The 14,834-nt window shown below is 41.4% G+C and overlaps 1 protein-coding gene across 1 annotated transcript in view; it reads right to left on the reverse strand.

Moving 5' to 3' along the window:
• camk1da (calcium/calmodulin-dependent protein kinase 1Da) overlaps positions 1 to 14,834 on the reverse strand; it is a 414,300-nt gene that overhangs the window by 102,706 nt on the left and 296,760 nt on the right. The gene's annotated exons all lie outside the window — the stretch shown is intronic.

Here is a 14,834-nt window from a genome sequence, read left to right on the forward strand (position 1 = left end):
GGATGGGCTATCCATATTTAAGTCAGGCAGAGGTTTTGTTGAAGGCAGAGGTTTGGAGTAACCAACACGGGTGCAGAGCTGGAGGATTGTGTAGGCTAATCTAGATCTTTTGGAGTTTCAGTTCCCGAAGTGGGCGAGCTGTGCTCCGTGTTGGTAGCAGCGGTGCTGGGTTCAACCGTGGACCCAGCAGCTTGTGGAGGGACAGAGGTTGAAGATGTCTGCTTTTTAATAAGTCACCTATGCATAGCCTTTGGTGTTACCAACCAGAAAATAAAAGAAGAATGGAACATATACGCTGTTTTAATTAAAGAATGCGGTCAACAGGTTCAAAACGTGCTGCAAAATGTACGGTGAAGTGAACTGTGAGCAGCATGGTGCCTGTCTAGTGGAGGAGGCATTGAAAAGCCAATTGGAAAGCAACTCAGTTTTTAAAATCAAATGTTATTCTTCTCCAGAGTTTTCATTGGACAGAAAGAGCATTTTGCAGGGTGGGCACGGCTTGTCTCTGGGGGGGGGCAGTGACCACCCCAGCAGCCCCGTGGTCACGCCTCTGGTTTTTCGTTGCTAGGATTGCCTATGTACTCATTTGTTGTGTTGATAAACCTTCACGATGAAATTCTTCAATAAGATTTGGACATAATACGTCTTCTTTAATCGGGAACATAAAGTTAACGTTAAAATTTATAAGAGCTGGGAGAGCAAGAACTGTGTCTGTCAAAAGCATTCACACGAATGAGAGGTGAGAGTACCATGTGTGTGGTTGAATATGATTCAGAGGAGGGCGTGACTTGAAAAAATCTCATGGCCAAAGTCTCATCTTGTGGGACTTGAAAAAATATATAATTGCCAAAAGTATTGAGATGCCTGCCTTTACACACAAGTGAACTTTAATGACAATCCATTCTTAATACATAGGGTTTAATATGGAGTTCGCCCATCATTTGCAGCTATAACAGCTTCAACTCTTCTAGGAAGGCTTTCCACAAGGTTTAGGAGTGTGTTTATGGGAACTTCTGACCCACCTTCCTAGGAGAGCATTTGTGAGGTCAGGCACTGATGTTGGACGAGAAGGCCTAGCTTGCAGTCTCTGCTCTAGTTCATCCCAAAGGTGTTCTATTGGGTTTGAGGCCAGTGCCACCTGCAGGACAGTCAAGTTCCTCCACACCAAACTCACTCATCCATTTCTTTATAGACCTTGCTTTGTGCACTGTTGCGCAGTCATGTTGGAACAGGAAAGGGCCTACTGAAGCATTAAGAGTTCCTTTCACTGGAACTAAGGGGCCAAGCCCAACCCCTAAAAAACAACTCAACATCATAATCCCCCCTCCACCAAACTTTACAATTGGCACAACGCAGTCAGGCAAGTAACGTTTCTCCTGGCAACTGCCAAACCCAGACTCATTCATCAGATTGCCAGACAGAAAAGTGTAATTCGTCACTCCTGAGGACATGTCTCCGCTGCTCTAGAGACCAGTGGCGGTGAGCTTTACACGAGTGTATCCAAAGCATTGCATTGCACTTGGTGATGTAAGGCTTGGATGCAGCTCCTTGGCCATGGAAACCCATTCCGTTTACCTCTCTACGAACTGTTCTTGAGCTTTTGAAGGTCTGTAGCTACTGACTCTGCAGAAAGTTGGCGACTTCTGCACACTGTGTGCCGCAGTATGCGCTGTTCCCACTCTATGATTTTTACATGGCCTACCACTTTGTGGCTGAGTTGCTGTTATTCCCAATTGCTTCCACTTTGTTATAATACCACTATCAGTTGACCGTGGAATATTTAGTAGTGAGGAAATTTCACACTTGAATTCACTGAGCTCCTGAGAGTGACCCATTCTTTAACAAATGTTTGTAGAACTAGTCTGAATGCCTAGGTAATTGATTATATACACCTGTGGCCATGGAAGTGATTAGAACACCCGAACTCAATGATTTGGAGGGGTCTCCCAATACTTTTGAAAATATAATGTATATATATATATATATATATATATATATATAAATATCTACGACATACAGTATATTGTCACACATGTGCGACTGGGAGGCAGCAAGTGGGCCTGAATAATAGTAGCACCAGGGTGGCGAGCTGCACTAACTTTCTCTCTCAATCCTCTGCAGACCATCCATGGAAAATACCACTAGGTCCCAGCACCATTGATGATGTCACTTCCAGTCCCCGAAGACGGCACTTCTGGTTTCGGTGCACTGATGATGACACTTCTGGTACCGGCGCAACTGTTGACATCACTTCCTGTCACGGCCTCTACACCTGCCATATTTTCCCACTCAAGCCAGTTCTATTTTGGACTTCAACCTAAACACAACTAAAATATAATACCCATTTGCAGCCAGGGCATGTTATACGGGTGGCTGCCTCAAACCTTAGATGTCTCTTGGCTATCTTTGAGACAGTGGCGTAGTCAGCAGGGTGCAAGAAGCCCACAAGAAACAGGGACAGAACCTGAAAATTGACTAGGTGGAAGAGTACCGGGGCCAAGTTTCCGAGCAGGGGGTTCGTCCCATGGTCTGGAAATACCTAGTACAGGCACCACTCTCATTATATGTAACCGGGCTATCTAAGAAACAAATGGAGAATATGGGAGAGACACACAGGAGTGGGCTGGTCCCTATTGGGGAAGCGAAGGGGGGCTTATTATGTTGTCTTGGAGGAGAGAGCTGTCCCCCACACTAGGGTTAAGACCCTACATAAACATGGGGCATCCCCAGACCAACAAGTGAGAAAAATAAAAAACTCAACATTTGACTCAGAGCGGCCAAACCAGGAGTAAGCATTTGCTCTCTGGAAAAAGGTGGCACAATGGCTAAGGACCTTTGAGTGTTCCACCATCCAGATAGTTCAGCAGGCAGCCTGTTTTTTGTTGCTCAAAATCCTTCCAGAGCATTTCACCCAGCTGGTCTGGGGAGAATTTCACAACATGGATGAGCTCATTGAACTCACAGAAACATCTAGGACAGCCTCACAATCTGAGAGTGCAAAACGGTCTGCCTCTTCCTCATAAGCCGGAGCCTGTTCCGAAGTCCCCAGGCCCGTGGGTGCTCAACTTACTCGGGAATGAGGATGAATGCAGGTGGAGAGAGAAGGGAGGGTTGTGTGTACTTACAAACCCCCTGACAATTTTGTATACGGGAGTAGTGATTGTTAACGGATTTAAAGCCGAAGCCTTCTTTGATTGCGGCAGCAACATTTCCATTGTTGATGGCCGATATGTACTACCGCGACAATGGGTGAAAGTAAAGACCAGTATAACTTGTATACATGGAGAAATTTGACAGTATAAAACCAGCCTATGTTTCATCTGCCAAGGAGGATCACTAAAAAAAATTTCCTGTAGCGGTTCCCCCAAATCCACCTTTTCCTGTGATTCTGGGGTTAGACTGGTCTAACAATAAATGTAGTATAGTAGTGACTGCTCCCAAACATAGTTTAGACCTGGTTAAAGACGGGAATGACACATCTCAAGCTGTCACCATGCTGTGTAATCAGCCGGCGGAGAAAGAAACGGAATACCAAGAAGCGGGCAGGAAGATACCTGGACTGTCACAGGCAAAAACGTCTTCTACCAGTGCCTTGACAAGCTGGGAGGAAACCCTGCCTCTTGAGGACCAACCAGACCCTTTCTCTGAGATTCACTTTCAATTTAAAGAAACAACAGCTTCTTTAAAAAGGGAGCAATGGATTGCTAAAAATGCAGTTGTACTAGTCAATGGCCAACGCACTCATAAGCCCATGCCACATGGTCCTCACTTTGTGATGGAAAATGATCTATTGCATCGGGTAGCGGAGCATGAGGGGGAGGTGCTGTTAATCTCACGAACCTACTGGTGGTAGGTCTGTGAATTGGCGCACACCCACCTCTTAGGTGGTCATTTGGGCACTGAAAAAACATTAGAGTGTATTAAGCTTCAATTAATGAGGAGGTTCGCCGTTTTTGTATCTCTTGTGTATAGTGTCAATTGCGGCAAATTCCTAGGAGGGAACAAGCTCCTCTCATTCCCTTTTCCACTGGATTTATGTCCCCTTTGAAAGGATTGGCATCTATATAGTTGGACCCCTAGAACCCTTAACCCGAGGACATAAATATATATTAGTTCTTGTGGATTACGCAACCTGATATCCAGAGGCTGGTCCTTTACACTCAGCCACATCTAAGGCGATCGCACGGGAACTTATAAGGGTCTTTGCGTGAGTCAGCATTCCTAAGGAGGTCCTTATGGATCAAGGGACGCCTTTTACATTAGAGAAGTTCAAGGAGACGGCCAAGTTACTTAAAATAAAGCACTTAAAGGCCGCGTGTATCATTTCAAACTACCGGTCTAATTGAAAGATACAATTAGACTGTCAAACAAATGCTTTGCAAGGTGGTCAGCAGTTGTGCCTGACCCGACACAGATTGGACACGGGAGGCACGTGTAAAACAAACACTCTTTTATTTTTCTTCAGCTGGAGGGCACATCTTCCCCATAATCCCTCCAGCCACAACACAGTCCCAAGCACTAATAAACACCCAAGCACTATCCTCTATCTCTTCCACCACCACTCCTCCTCCTCAGCAAGCTTTGTCCTCCTCCTCCCGACTCTGGCTGCTGAGTGGTGGTTGCTGGCTCCCTTTTATCATGCACCCGGAAGTGCTCCAGGTGGTTGATTGCTGTCATCTGGCTGCACTTCCGGGTAGGGCGAAACCAGTGCCAAAAAGGGGCCAGCCGCTCCTATTGCAACACCCCCTGGCGGCACCTGCGGAATCCCACAGAGCTGCACAGAGCTCCAACCCCCATGAAACCCTGGGGGAATCCGAGGCACCAGTGCAACCCAGGGATACTGCCATCTAGCGTCCATGGGGAGATACTGGGCTTCCTACCCTTGTCAACCTGGCATGTGGTGATGGGGTGTCCCGGCCAGGCATGGGCCCTGGCCATCTGCCACAATATATATATACACACACACACACACACACACATATGCATATACACAGACAGACACTTGCATACATCTACTTTGGTAATTTAAAATGAAGTTAAAATTAATGTTTATAGCAAGGAATATAACATGCATAATCCAGCCCTGAATACAGAATGTATGATGAATCGCTGCTGAATAATGAATATTTTAATAATATTCTTATTATGGTCAACTAATGTGTTATTGGAATGAAAATACTGTCCAGTTGTGTATCAGCATGTGCAGTTCACATCAGGCAGTGCCGCTGAGTGTAATGTTTAATTTTTCTCTTTTTTTGTTTGTTGTTCTGGCTGGGATGCCCAACTAGCCCATTTGGCATTTACAAGTGTCAAACATTGTTATAGGTAACTTAAAAAAGCAGTTCACTCTTTTAATCATTAGCAGCCATTTCAGTTTTGAATACTGTATATCTATTCATTGTAAACCCTATTATTTTACATTAGCCTACTGTACCGAGAAAAGGCAAAAACATGAGTGATTCGGTTAAATGGAAGGTGACAATAGAGAATACATTGCTATTATTCTACATTAAAAGAGTTTGGTTTCATTTGATACCAATACCATTCTGGTATTGGTATCTGGATATGAGATGATCATACAGAGTAGTTACAGTGTTTATACAAATGAATGTCATAATTCATACATATTTAAAAAAGACCTGAAATGCTTTAAGGTACTTCACTGATTTAATGTGATCAGCTGATTTGAAAGTTTAATGAACAACACATTGGTGAAGTTAATTTAGTTTAAAGGATGTTTCAATATGCATTTGCCCCTGAAAAAGGAAGCAAAATCTGAAATATGGTTATGGATGTTCTGTCTTAAGAGAAGGTAGGCTAAGGAGCAGCACAAGAATGGACCGGGAGATTAACTTGAAATCTAAAAGATAGTGAGGGTTGTGACTGGGAAAACAAAAGACAAGAACCAAAATATCTTTCAGAATACTGTACAGTTTTATAACAGTAGTATCAAACTTTAGACTTTTAAAAATTCAGCTTCTTCTTAAAAATCAAGCTTCAAATTTTCGATATATTTGAAAGACTGAGTTATGCTTGTGTGACACCAAATACGATGAGAAGCCTGTGTTCAAATGTACTTTTTGCCTTGATGCTTATTAATAAATGAATTCTAATTCAGTTTTAAAATAATCTGCTGCATTTGCAATTGACATTGAATCAACAGAAGAAATATGGTTTTACCTATATTCCAACCTTAATTTTATTTTTTCAGCACATAAATAAACTTTGCCGATTACATTTTATTTTTTATATAGAGTGAAACTCAATGGTCTAAATTAGAGGCTTGCTATACACGTTTTTCACCTCTCTTCCACAATCCCCATTACTCTATACTGTTGATCCCAAGTATTTAAACTCTTTCACCTTCGCCAACTCTATTCCATGCATCCTCACCATTCCACTGACCTCCCTTTCATTTACACACATGTATTCTGTCTTGTTCCTACTGACCTTCATTGCTCTCCTCTCTAGAGTATATGTCCACCTATCCAGGGTCTCCTCAACCTGCTCCCTACTATCACTACAGATCACAATGTCTTTCGTACATATCCTGTACAATTCTTACGTACATCTCTGCCACTCCCGACTTCCTCATACAATACCACAGCTCCTCTTGAAGCACCCTGTTATATGCTTTCTCCAGGTCCACTAAGATGCAATGCAACTCCTTCTGGCCTTCTCTAAACTTCTCCATCAACATCCTCAGAGCAAACATTGCATTTGTGGTGCTCTTTCTTGGCATGAAACCATACTGCTGCTCACTAATTATCACCTCACTTCTTAACCTAGCTTCCACTACTCTTTCCCATAACTTCATGCTGTGACTCATCAATTTTATTCCCCTATAGTTACTGCAGTCCTGCACATCCCCCTTATTCTTAAATATCGGCACCAGTACACTTCTTCTCCACTCCTCAGGCATCCTCTCACTTTCCAAGATTCCATTAAACAATCTGGTCAAAAACTCCACTGCCATCTCTCCTAAACACCTCCATGCTTCCATAGGTATGTCATCTGGACCAACAGCCTTTCCATTTTTCATCCTCTTCAAAGCTGTCCTTACTTCCTCCTTGCTAATCCATTGCACTTCCTGATTCACTATCTCCACATCATCCAACCTCTTCTCTCTCGTTCTCTTCATTAATCAGCCTCTCAAAGTACTCTTTCCATCTGCTCAACACACTCTCCTCGTTTGTGAGTACGTTTCCATCTTTATCCTTTATCACCCTAACCTGCTGCACATCTTTCCCAGCTCAGTCCCTCTGTCTAGCCAATCAGTACAGGTCCTTTTCTCCCTCCTTAGTGTCCAACCTCTCATACAACTCATCAAACGCCTTTTCTTTAGCCTTCGCCACCACGCTCTTCACCTTGCACCTTAACTCCTTGTACTTTTGTCTACTTTCTGCATCTTTCCGACTATCCCACTTTTTCTTTGCCATCCTGTTCCTCTGTATACTCTCCTGTGTTTCCTCATTCCACCACCAGGTTTCCTTTTCCTCCTTCCTCTTTCCAGATGTCACGCCAAGCACCCTTCTTGCTGTCACTCTTGCTACATCTGCTGTAGTTTCCCAGCTGTCTGGTAACTCTTCATTGCCACCCAGTCTTCCTTTTCAACTTCCACCATTTTATCCTTGGCTCTGCCCTCACTCTGTTCCTCTTCTTGATCTCCAACGTCATCCTACAGACCACCATCCAATGTTGCTTAACTACACTTTCCCCTGCCACCACTTTGCAGTCTTCAATATCCTTCAGATCAACTGTTCTACATAGGATGTAATCTACCTGTGTGCATATTTCTCCACTCTTGTATGTAACCCTATGTTCCTCCCTCTTCTTAAAATACGTACCACAGCCATGTCCATCTTTTTGTCAAAATCCACTATCCTCTGACCTTCTTCATTCCTCTCCTTGACATTATACCTACCCATCACCTCCTTGTCTCCACTGTTCCCTTTGCCAACATGCCCATTGAAATCTGCTCCAATCACCACTTTCTGTCCCTTGGGTACACTGTTCATCACTTCATCCAACTCACTCCAAAAATCTTCTTTCTTACCCATTGCACACCCAACTTGCGGTGCATATGCACTAACAACATTCATCATCACACTTCCAATTTCCAGCTTCATAATGATTACTCTGCCTGACACTCTTTTCACCTCCAAAACAGTCTTGACATACTGTTCCTTCAGAATAACTCCTACCCCATTTCTCCTCCCATCCACACCATGATAGAAAAATTTTAATCCACCTCCAATCCACCTGGCCTTACTCCACTTCCATTTAGTCTCTAGCACGCACGCACCTCCTCTCCTCCTGCCTCCGGACATGTCTCCCCCCTCTTCTTCTCCTTCGGCCAACAGTAGCCCAATTTCCACCAGCACCCTGTTGGCTAACAGTACTGGTGGCGGTTGTTGTTAACCTGGGGCTCGACCGATCCGGTATGGTAATTTGTATTGTTGTCCGCACATTGCATAAATGCATAATGCATTCATAATGCTTCCATGAAATATTTAGATATAATTACCTACATTAAGATTTCATATAGCCTTTTTGTTCAGTCCATGAATATGCTTCTTATACAGTTTTTTTTCTTTTATCAGTCTCACTTCCACAGAGTAAACTACTGATTAACACTTTTACTCAAGATACCCATTTTGCTCACAGATACTTGTATTTTACTATGGAAAGTACATACATGGTTCCTATCTATGTAACTTCTCCACAAAATCCACAAACTTGAAAATCCTGAATGCCCTATTATTTCTGCATGCAACTGTCCCACTACCCATATTACTGCTTTTCTCTACAGTCTTCTGAGGTCAATGATTGCTGATTTCCTGTCATACTTTACTAATCATGCTCCCTAGTTATTTTGAGAGCTTTAGAATAGAAGGTTCTGACTGGTTTATTTTTAGACATGGACATTACATTTCTCTCCAAAGTCATTGCTCACCATGAAGGTCTTACTGCCCCTCAGAAAGCCACTTAACAGATGTCCAGTTCAGGATCCTCCCCTCAAACACACTCATCAGACTGGCAGAACTAGTTCTTATGCTCAATGCATTTTTGTTTGATAACAACTTTTTTCACCAGGTCAGTGGAGTTACAATGGGTACTAGAATGAGACCTAGCTATGCTAACATCTTGGATGACAGAGCATTTCTTTTCTTCCTACACAGGCATACAGCCACAGGGGGATAACACTGCTCTAGGTGCCAGGTAAGGTCTTTGTTAGGGTCATCCTCAATAGGATCCGTGATTACTTGCTCACCTACCAGTGGCCAGAACAGTCTGGTTTTATACCTAAAAAGTCTACCATTGACCGCATCCTGGCACTGAGAGTTCTTATGGAGCACAAACGCAAATAATCGAGTTTCTTTGCAGCCTTTTTTATTTTTGGTAAGTGCTCAATTCAGTTGATTGAGCTTCCCTGCAGGACATCCTGAGACTTTGCAGGATCTCCACAAGGTGGCTAGATATTACGGCCAGCCTGTACACTGGTACTGCGAGTTCTGTGCAAAATGGAGACATAACCTCTGTGTTTTTCTCAGTTGATTCTGGGGTTTGTCAGGGGTGGGTTCTTGCTCCTACTCTGTTCAATGCTTGCATGGACTGGGTGTTGGGCAAGGTTGTGGGGTTCAGCAGCAGTGAGGCATCTGTTTGTAAAGAAAGATTCACTGATCTTGACTTTGCTGATGATGCTGTAATCTTCGCAGAGTCAATAGAGGCTCTGATCAAGGCTCTCAAGAGAAATAGCGAGGAGTCTGAGTGTCTAGGTTTGCGAGTGTCCCAGATAAAAACCAAGACCCAGGCCTTTAATGAACTCTTAGGCATAGCCATCAGCAGTGTGTCTGTCTGCGGAGAGAGTGTTGACTTTTGAGAGGTTTACTTACCTCTGTAGTGACATTCATGTCTCTGGTGACCTTTCCTATGAAGTCAGTAGATAGATTGGAGGAGGATGGGGGGGGTCATGAGGTTGCTGGAAAGGGGTGTGTGGTTCTCCCAATATCTATGCAAAAGGACAAAGATCCAAGTCTTTAGAGTCCTGGTGCTTCCTGTATTGCTATATGGTTGCGAGACATGGACACTATCCAGTGACCTGAGACAAAGACTGGACTTCTTCAGCGCAGTGTCTCTTCAGAGCTTTGGTTCTGCCACTTTGTGTAAAACAAGTACGGCATAACAAACACCTTGGGTTTTTACCAGTAACTTGATCCACAACTTTGTCTTATATATATATATATATATATATGCACACAATATATATATATAAGAAAAAAAAATGTACAATAAGCAAGGCACAAGCCGTAATGCTTGGTAATTCAAAACGGAGTTCTACCAAGTACCTTTCTCTAGCAAGATCTAGTCAGAACCACCCCCTCTAGAGGCCATGATTCCCTTTTGTATTGGTGCCCCTGCGCTGACCAATTAAACTGCTGTACGTCATCCCTCCGTGGGCACGCGATGACGTGAACACGTCTGTGAAAGGAGGCGTCTTCTGTCCCACACAATTACTATAAACATTCGAGCAGTCGGCACGCACGCACGTGCATAGTTGTGCCAGCTTTTGAGACGCGAACTGCGCTTCTGCCAAAAGTGAAAGTAAGCATTTTTATTTTTTTTTCCTCCTTCCCTGAGCTACTGCCCAGACAACTACAAACACAGGTTTCTAAACCACGGTAAACAAATACTACGATGCTTCTCACTTTCTTTTACTCCTTAAGTGTTACGAGGTCGCGGGAGGCAAACGCAGAAGTGGAGGACGGACAATGCCACCCCGGCCGGTCAATGGCAAGGCTGTCTCTCCAGTCTACACGAGACCTACCGCGACACTCCCCAAAAGGCGCTAATATGGTCAGTGAAGACATCTGTCTGCATTATACAGTATAAAAAGAAAAAAGGCAAGTTTCCTTTCTTTATACTTTTTTAACCTTTTTTTCTTAAACAAATGCCTCTCTCAACACCATGCAGAGGACACTTAACTAATTTTATTTAATTACTGGTAATGCCAGTAATGCACATTACCAGAGATGATAGGAGTTAAAGCATGGGAACACTGTGGCGCAGTGATAGTTACAAGCTGGTGCCCTGTCCAGGGATTGGTCCTGCATTCTGCAAGATGCTTGCTGTGCTGTGCATGACCTTCAATGAAATAATTTATTGCAGCAGTACTGTCTCTTTCAAATGTACTAACCTCAAATTCCTGCCCTTCCTTTTCTTTCTCCAATTGCCACACAATCAGCTCTGTAATAGATGTTAAGCCATCTTTAAGTTTAGAATGCAGATTCTTCTACACATTTAAGGAACATTGAAATATCTTCGCAGTACATGCTTAATTATTCTATCCATTTATCCTCTCAGTGTCACGCCAACCCCATAAAGAATACAGAGCGAGGCAGGAACAATCCGTGAACAAGGCGTCAGCTCCTTGCTAGCGCTGCACCACCGTGACCTCACATGTTTAACTATTAACAATACAGATTATTTAAATGATATTAACATTTTAGCTGTATAATGAAATAAACATATTTTGCTGCATTTCAACTTAAAAATGATATTGCCATCATATGTAAATACGCGCTTTATAAAGTGGCTCAGGTTGTGCAATATAACTATCGCAAGTTTACAGTGAGGTAATTGTATTAATAAGTACAAAGTTCTACAAGGAGCACTTGATGGACTGATCGAGTGTGTTTATAGTTCTTGGGATGAAACTGCTTCTGAACAGCGATTTTCCTACAGGAAAGGCTCTGAAGCGTTTGCCGTACAGGAGCAGTTCAAATAGACAGCATGGCTGAGGCAGCATCTGCTTGATGCTGTATACCGATAATTCTCTTTCCGATCAGCTGCTGTAGGGCTGTGATTCTACACTCAGATACGGTGGAATAAATACTCTGAGTGGTGCAGTAAGAATAACAACACTAAAGCAGCTATGATATTTGGAATAGTTTAGCCATTCCGTGGACCATTATATTGTTACAGGTTAATTATAATCAGATGCCTTAAACTAATAAATATGCAGTTAATTTCAGTGTACAGTATATGATAAAGCCATGCCAGGGATGTAGATCTAAAATGAAAGGGAAACCACACTGGATCAAAAGCACTGCTTTGATGCTGGGTGCCACCAGTTTGCAAAACCGAGCGGAGAACTTGCGTATGCCAAGCATTTAGCTGGCGTGAAAATGTGCATGGCTTTACATCAATTTAGGTTTTATACATCGCGATTTCAGTGTGGAAACGGAAGTATGCAACATTTTTGTGCATATGCACCGTTTATACATTAGCCCCTGGTGATTAATTGGGTTAGTAGGCAAGTGGATGGGAGTCCTGAAAACTGAAAAAGTTTTAATACAACAATTTTTTTTATGTCTGAAAATGAGTATTTTATGTTCAAATCACCCTTTCAGTCATTTTGTACATTTGTTCTTGAACTACAAAGACACATTCAACAAAAAATGACCATCAGCTACAATTATTAGGATCTATTGCATATCCAAAAACTTATGCAGCAGCAAGTTTCCTCTTCTGTGCTGCACCAATACTTCACTGCTTTATGAATATGTTGGACGGTAAGCTTTTGATAAGCTATGCTGGGTGATCTGCCATAATCAAAAGACTTTTTAATGTTTAACCTTTTGTTCAATTAACACATAATAATACAATTTGTGTGCACTTACTATAACAAGCTATTTTTTATAATTCAACATGGAATTCTCCTTTTGGCCCTACACTATATACTAAGGCCACAGTTTCAATTCTGTTACAAATACCAAGAGTAGAAGTTGAATTTCCATCAGTTACCACTCAAGCAAGACGCTTAATTCTCAGCTCACTTTCAGACAAAGCAGTCTAATGATGAATCACTTAATATTTTATAATGAATCATGAATTAAAGATGAATGATAAGATGAGGGCTGGATCACGGCTTTTATCTCATACTTTGTTTACTCTGCACCTAATTTGTTATCTGAGTTATTAACAATAGGAGAAAGATAAATACATGTACACACCAACTTCACCTTGTAATAGTCTATATTCTCTTGAATGTTTTTCTGCCTAAAAATGTGAATCACAATGCAGTGAAGCAGGAATTTATTCCACCAATTTACACAGCATGATCTGCACTTTGAAACGCAAAGAACAATTAAATAGCATTTCAGATAATGAGGAAGAAAAGGGCCTTGATTGCATAAACGTTCTCATCTTTTGTCGAAGCAAATTCAAATTAGCACAGGTGCCACAAGTTGTCTTAACAAGGCACCTAATTAGTTAAATACAGCCCACCTGTGTGCAATCACTGCACTTCTACTAATTCAAATATGCCTTAAAAAAGAATCAAGCTGTTTTGCTCATAACAAGCGAAACTGAAGGTTCAAGCTTTCACATGTATCTGTGAGTTTGCCTCAGATCTACATTCTCAGCTGCTGTATTTTACTTAGTTTGACTCCTCCACCCATCTCTCTTACCATTCAGAAGTGTGCTTCCATTTCACAAATACTGTATAGCCAATCAACACAGCTCTGGAAATTCATAAACTACTTAGCTCTTGATCCTCTTCTTTATGGGTAAAAATTCTAATGTCCCAAATGGTGCAAATACCAAAGGACATGGTAACATGGAAACAGATCTTTGCTTAAACCTAGAGCTTATTTTAATGTTAATTTCTTGTAAGTTTCATTGTATATTTGAACATTATGCTTATGCACAAATCTTAATGAATGGGAAACATACTGTAGACCTAAGGAGCAAAATTAATTTATTTGCCAAAGAAGTAGTGGTAAATTTGTTCTGTGTAATTTTTTATGCTATTTTCATTTTTGACACAAGGAGCAATATTCCCTAGTGCCCCCTACAGGCAAGCTGCCACTGTCCCTTTTATGTATAAAAAAACTTGTTTGTGTGCTTGCAGCATTTCCCTCTCTTAATATTAGTATATGACCATGTGGTTTGAAAGCATATGCAATAACTATTAATTACTGTTTCCACAAATTCTTTTGACCCCTAAATTAGATTAAGTGTACAGATTAAGTACAGTACTCTACAGAATTATTGGCACACTTGGTAAATATGAGGAAAAAGGTTATGTAAAATGTCTTTATTGTTTCTTAGGTTGATCTCACACTAAAATTATATAGGAAATCTAAACTGTCACTTAGGTAAAATAATTTAAAGAAGAAAAAAAAATCCTCAGAGAAACAAATAGAGGCACTGTGTGTCTTTAAACAACTCCCTGGAACTCTCATTTGATGGTGACAACCGTAGAATGGGAAATCAATGAAATACAAGGTCTTGACTCTTTCCTTATTTAATTTTCCCAAATAGATTCTACAATTTCATTGTAGACCTTGATCAGGAGTGAGAACAGTGAGAGTGCAACAGTGAGAAGATATTCATGAATGAATTATCCAAAGTGTTATTCTCCTACAGAAGAATCAATGTACAACAGAACTTTCACAGTAATCGCCTCAGGGTCTCTAAATAAAAGGGGTGATTCTCGTAACAACTAAACCACCAGAGTGGTGGTTGTGAGCTACTATTCCTTTTGTGTGCATTTTATGTGTGTATCTAGGTATAATGACGTACAGTACTATTAAAACAGATTACATTTGTGTTATAATACAACCAAGGTTATTTTGCTTATTTATTAATAGATATTCTTAAAGAAAGTTGTACCAGAATTTAAATTACAAAAGTACAATTTTTTTCTATTCACAATCCACGGAAGAAAAAAATGCAAAATCTAAACTCATCCTTAAACTTGTTTCAGATATTTTACTACTAAATTATACAAAAAACATTTATTCCACCTTGTAAACAATTTGTGCTTT

The sequence above is a fragment of the Polypterus senegalus genome, chromosome 8 (assembly GCF_016835505.1).
Source record: "Polypterus senegalus isolate Bchr_013 chromosome 8, ASM1683550v1, whole genome shotgun sequence".
NCBI lineage: Eukaryota > Metazoa > Chordata > Cladistia > Polypteriformes > Polypteridae > Polypterus > Polypterus senegalus.